Genomic DNA, 6,853 nt, shown 5'->3' with positions numbered 1-6,853 from the left:
CTGTTCTGTTCTCTCTATGGTTTCTGCTGGTTTGTCTTCTCATTTTGGCTGCCTTTCTGTGTCTGTTTCTATGTACTAATGAAAGCTCCTAAGTCTCCCTGTCTTATTAGTGTGGATTTGTGTAGTAGGTGTCCAGTGGCACAGTCCTGAGAGGGGTTCAGCTACAGGCCAAGTTTAGCCCCAAACTGTGCCCCTCCGGGGCCACCTGGTAAGAATCAGCAAACAATCCACATATGGCTGCCACCTATGCTTATAGTTGCCTCAAGAGGCCACATCAGAAACTGAGGCCAGCTGCCACCAGTGTAGGTCTTAGAGCTGGCTCAGCAAGGAACACACTGGACTCAAATAGGACACACCTGGATGTGGCTAAGGTGGGGCCATGAGTTGGAGGAGGTGGAGTTTCAAGGAATCCTCTCGGCAATCCGACTTCTGTTATCCAGTTTGATGACGTCTCTGCTATGGTGGCACTGAGTTCACACACTAGGGGAGGGGGAAGGGCACAGCAGAGGAACAATGGATACTGCTGGCATTTCTGTACAGAACAAGTCTCACCTCGGCCCTCACTCCGACAACTCAATGTCCCCCTGTAATTCCCTGGTGCCCCCTGAGCAGTCCAACTGATGCTGGTGCTCAGAGCAAGCAGGTCTATCACCTCAAAAATCAGCTCACAGATGTGGCCCCTTTAAGAGGTGTCTGCAGCTGCTGCTGCCACAGCCTCTGTCCAGCTCAGTGGCTTGGGACCGGGAAGCCTCGCATCTTCATCCCCTCTTCTACCGTTGCAGGGTGATTTCTTATTTCTCTCCCTACTTGTAAGGTTTCTGCTCATCTAGATCCCAGGCGACTTTGCTTGCTGTTTGCTCCGTGTTTCTGTTACAACTTTGATTTGGTCGCAAGAGCGATAAACAAAGCCTCTATTGTCTATGCCATTTTGCCCAATCTCCCCTCAAAAGACAACTTTTTACGGTGCTTGACATGTGGTGAAATTTCATTAAGTAATTGGTGAATGAATGAGTGAATGAATGACTTGCTGAATGGATAAACAAAGGATACAAAGATGAATGGATAGATGAAAGGATTAATTAGAGAACTACCTATGCATTGAAAATTAAGTTCTTTCTGCAGGATTAATTTTGTTTTATACTATCTTATAAGCATACTTTTGTAATTTATAATAATGAAGAAAGTCTGGAAGTTAATACCCTTTGACCAATATTACCCCATTTCGTCCTCCCCAAACCCTTAGCAAAAACCATTCTAGTCTCTATTTCTATGAATTTGACTATTTTAGATTTCACATGTAAACGAGATCATGCCATATTTGTCTTTCTGCTTCCAACTTATTTCACTTAGCATAATGTCCTCTAGGTTTACTCATGTTGTTGCAAAATGGCAGTATTTCCTCCTTTGTAAAGGTTTAATAATATTCCATCGTATATATGCTTTTTCTTTATTCATCCACTGATGTACATTTAGATTATTTCCCTTTCATGACTATTGGGAATAGTGCTGCAGTGAACATGGAAATGCAGATATTTATTTGATACATTGATTTCAATTCCTTAGACCTATTTTAAATTTTTTGAGGATCCTCAGTACTGTTTTACATAACAGCATTTTACATTCCTGCCAATAGTGTACAATGGTTCCAATTTCTCCATATCTTTGCCAACACTTGTTATTTCTTTTTTTTTTTCTTTATAAAGCCATCTTAACAGGTGTGAAGTGATATCTCATGGTCATGTTGATTTGAATTTCCCTGATGATTAAGCATATTATCATATGCCTGTTGGCCATATGCATGTGTTTTTGGAGGAATAATTATTTGAGGTCTAAAACTTCTTCAAACTATGACTTTAGTTATGTTATATGAAGCACTTCTCCTTTTCAGAAAAAGGGAAAAGGGATCTTGATGTATCTGCCTAGTATTCATTAGGACAACCTTGAATTAGTAGGCCAACCACATCATTACTTATCTAAAAAATCAAGACTCAAATTAATTTCAAAACAAACTTTAGTTTTTAGAAGGGACACATACTTGCTGGTGTATACCTGCTCTGGCAACTAACATTGTTTATTTACTAAAACCAACCATGGCTGATGAGTATATCATGTAAGTATATGTTAGCAAGGTTGGTGTGTGAGGATTATGAAAACCAGCATTAATACATTAGAGTTCAATTTACTTCATCAAAATCAGCATTTCTTTTTTATTTCTGTGTTTAACTCAGTGGGATTGATTTTTAGTTTATAAAAGTGGGGATTGTATTATTGGTTTGGGGGAACTGCTGTCACAAAGTTAGTTAAGAAGGATTTTGCAGTTGGCGTTTTGTCTACAGATAAACAAGTTTATCTTTTGAAATGTCGTATCTAATTGCTTTAGATTTTTTTCTGTTTCCCTTACTGCTTCATAAACATTTTTGCAGTTTTAAGGAAAATCAATTACAATAGGCCTCTAAGGTTTTTCGTTTTTGCTTTCATTAGGGAAAAGTTGATTATTTAAGATTTTAGAAAGCAGGTTCAATATTGATCTTCAAACCTTAATATAGTTATTTGTATTGATAAAAAAATAAATGCAAAACAATTATAAGAACCATAAAATACTTTACCACAGGCATTTTTTATGAAGACATGAAGATCTAAGTGTATAATACATTTATTTGAACGATAATTATTACTAGAGATGCTTAGTTCCACTGTATAATGCTTTCATTGTAAAATTCAATCCTTCTATGACCATCATTTAACTTCAATATGATAATTAGTTTGAGCAATAAATGATATCTAATAAGATAAGGAAGATGTTGGCTACCATTAATGAACAAACCAGAATAAATGACTGACTACAATTAGACAAAAACTTGGCAAATAAAAGTAGTCATGTTTGATTCTGTTTTTAAAAAATTATCCAGTCTTTAAAGCAATTTGCAGGAAATGCACAGTCAGAGAACCTAGGTATTATATCAATTCTCAACACACCCTGTTTGGTCCAAGAGCTAGAAAGAATTCCTCAGCACGATGTTTATATCCCTTGGGCCCTAATCAGTAAATTGATGATGCAGGAAGTCATTTCATATTATTTTCTTTGAGATGGACTGCCAAATCACAATTTCAAGTAATATTTTTTTCCTGCCAGTTGAAAAAATAGAAGAGTTTTTTTTTTTGCTCTGATTGTAGTTTGTTTTTGTTCTGTTATGAACTCCATTCTGCTGCTGTTAACTCACTATTAGTATATGATGGGTACTATTATACAGTTGCTATGTGTGCACACATTTTCAGCAAGAAACAACTCATTGATAGCACCTGACAAAGCAGTTCTATTTAGGTGCCATTTGTTGTTTGTGTATGTCTGCAGGATAGGAGAAAATTAATCAATAAAAGAGACTCAGAAAAAGGTTGGGTAGTGTTTAATTTTTAGGACAAATACTTTATTTAACCATATTTACACTAAAAATGAGGAATTGCCATACAAAGATATAGCTCTTGTAACAGACTTCAACTTTGTGGTTATAGAAATGTGTTTATGTATATATACATATATTTTTGAGGTAATATATCCCAATTACCACAATCCAATTCCCAAGTCACATGTACTTATAGTAACTAAATTAACTGTTTCCTCATTACTTCCACATGTAAAGCTATTTATTGGCTGAATGATTAAATTGATAATAAAGCAAGGAAAAGTGACCAGTGAGTCCATTCATTTAATAGTTAGATGGATTTTCATAAAAATATTTATTGAGTACTTACTATATGCCAGGTACTTTATTAGACGCAAACATGCTATAGCTTAGTCATTTTGTTCCATCAGTTAACAATTACAATTGAGTGGGTAACTAGTGGAAAACACTATACAAATCAAATGGAAGATATGATAGGAAAAAAATTGTTTTCTTCCCCTAAACAAATTGAAAAAGAAAATGGAAATTGTATGTATGTAAATATAACTTAAAGGACAATGTAAGCTCAGTGTACTAAAAATACAGTGTTGTAAAATAGGGAGCCAAAGAAGCTCAAATGAGATTGGATGAATCAAAAGAAAGTAAAAAAGAAAGGAGGATTTTGTGATGAATTATTAGAGCAAGCATTCTGAGTAGTCTGGCATATGCCCAGTTTACAGCTGGAAAGAAACTCATGAGCAGGAACTGGTGCCCTTCAAAACCTTTATCTTCTTGAAGGCAGAAAACTTTCCACAACATTCTTGGGTATTTTTCAGTATCTCACACTGTGCTGTGACTCATCTATTTGAGTAGCCAGAACTGTGATTTGATCTTTAAGAAGCAGTTTTCCTCCCTTAAAAGTGGACCTGCTTATGTTTCATGCTCTTGAGGTCACCACATTAGAGAAGCTGTGATGTAAACGTGGGGATACATAAAAGGTCTTAGTTTCAACCATCCTGAGATGATGTTAGTGACCAAAGTTACAGTGGCTTTGCTGGGGGAGGGGTCATTTTACAAGGAAGAGTAATGAGTCTCACTTAGATGCAATATGTTATCTTGTGTGCTTAAAAAAGAATAAATTGGTTTTCCCATTAATGAGAAGATGAGTTATAGTATGTAAGTAGAGGAAAGATTTTCTCATAGGGTTACAAATTGTACATGTAGCCCAACAAAGGGGGAATTATGAAGGATAAGGGGGGAAAGGCCAGAAAATATCCATTGCCAATAATCTGCAATATGCAACTACAGTGAAGGCTTGGTCTTCATATGTTGGGAGTAGCAAGGTGTATTGGTACAACCAAGGGCCATGTGAATATTTAAAATGGACTTTTCCAGACTAATGCAAATTTGAGTTAATAAGTATTATGATGGGTATATAATTTTCAAGTTTGTAAAACCAGTGTTCCCCTTCCTCTTATAAGCCTCAGTTCAACAATTTAGTTCATTCCATTCTAATTCAGTGAGCATAAAGTGAATATCTTCTATGACCTAGGAAGTATGCTAAACACTGGGAATTCACGCAGGGGATCCCTGCTTTCAAGGAGTTCACTGCAAGAGGCATACATATAAATAAATAAATGTAAAGCAATGGGTTAAGTATTTCAGTAGAAGAGCTCCGAAAACTGAATCATGAATTCCAAGTCTTAATCCCACTTTTTCCATGTGTATTTAGACCCTGAATGGATCACTTTTCTAGAGTTCAGTTTTTTTATCTTCAAGAATATATCTGCTACTTTTATTGTATAGAATTACAAAATATGACACAAGCTAATATATTTGAAACATTTAAAAAATTTTTAAACCAGTATAAAAATGTAAGTTTTTTAAAGTTTATTTTTGTTCTTATTTTTGCCTTTAGACTTTTCTAGTTAGACATACATCTGGTTAAAAATATTCTATTTTTGGAGGATACATTTTATTTATGGTTTATGGGGAATCAACTTCTCATAGAAAGATGTATTAATTAACACAAATAAGTATAGAATTAATTCCAAATAATCAAGCCTCTTATTAGTAACAAGTATATTTGGTGTGGTTTCAAAATGTTATACTGAGAAAAAATTGCCTCTTTCTTCATTGCTTTTATTTCAGTTGTACACATCATTTCAGACTTTTAAATTGTTTACCAAGAAAAATCTGATTTTACCATTTTAATGAAGTAGAAAAGTCAAGTGGCCTTGATTTTTCAGCTTCTGCCAAGTGTCTCTACAAGTTGAATTTGCAAAAGCATTACTAGTTTTGACTCTATTTAATGTATTATTCTTAATTGACATTGACATTCTATAGAATAATTTTATGCTTTTATGATTTACTGTGATTCCCTGAAAATAAAAATAAGAAGTTTTCCACCTTTTTGCAGGCAGAAAGTTCTTTTAATTCCTTGGATTTACAAAGGATAGTTTGTAAGTTATATTTTTTACCTAATAATTTTGAAGTTTGTCATTTTCATATCTAAAATGGGTTAAGATTATAGTCGTTTCTCAAATATGTAGAAGTTAAAGTATGAGGAACTTAAAATTGCTGACTTGAAACACGGTAATGGGAAAAGAATCATACCTTTTGAAAAAGCAATTTGTCATGGTTATCAATACCCCTAATTGCCAAATTGGATCACTGATATATTACTGTATAGGTAATTTAATTTTTGCCTGTTTACTTTTGAAAGGTGTAGGTAAATTTCTATCACCATAATTATTAACAAAGATTATGTACAAAGCCCTTTGCTAGGTACAACTGTCTTTGACCAGCACTGAGAAAGCTATATAGCTATTCAGAAAGTCAATCCTTTGAATACAAAGAGATGAAACATACAAATAAGCATCAGTGAATTAGAAGAAGCAGCTTACTTTATTTGGGATAAGCAAAGGATTTTGTCTACCAAAAAAACCATTTTTAAACAGAAAAGATCAGTTCTTTCAGAATCTACTTTGACTTATATAAAATTACTCATCAGACAGCAGATTCAACCAACCCTGGCTTAAATAAGATATTTCCCATGAATAACCCCTCACCCTTCTGAAAAGATTTCAATGCTAGATTGGTCTCTTTTTGTTAGTATCAGTTAGGTTGACAGAGGAATGGAATGCAGTTAATGCTTCTCTGTAATTAAGAACTATCTTCTGCTACAAATACAGAAAATCATCATGTAGGAGAGAAGACTGAAGTCGAAGTTACAGAAAGCGAATGAAAATATGTATTCCCTTAATATTTGTGAAGGAACGACTACTAGCTTAACTTAATAAATATAGTTAGGTATGTATAAGTCAAGATTTCGAGACAAACAGAAGGACTTTGTGTTCATATCCCATGATTCAGGCAGCATTAGCATTTAGCAAAGCATGCACAGGTTCTGCCCCTGTTGTTGACTCACCCAACAAAGATTTTTCCAAGTCTCTTCCTCAACATACACCCCA

General features: G+C 34.7%; 1 pseudogene; it reads right to left on the bottom strand.

The window, feature by feature from the left end:
• Window positions 1-6,853, bottom strand: part of LOC102897494 — a 59,255-nt pseudogene that overhangs the window by 46,546 nt on the left and 5,856 nt on the right.

This window comes from Pteropus alecto, unplaced genomic scaffold (genome assembly GCF_000325575.1).
Source record: "Pteropus alecto unplaced genomic scaffold, ASM32557v1 scaffold301, whole genome shotgun sequence".
In the NCBI taxonomy this organism is placed as follows: domain Eukaryota; kingdom Metazoa; phylum Chordata; class Mammalia; order Chiroptera; family Pteropodidae; genus Pteropus; species Pteropus alecto.
The sequence above is the reverse complement of the archived record's forward strand: the minus strand, read 5'-3'. Positions and strand labels throughout refer to the sequence as shown.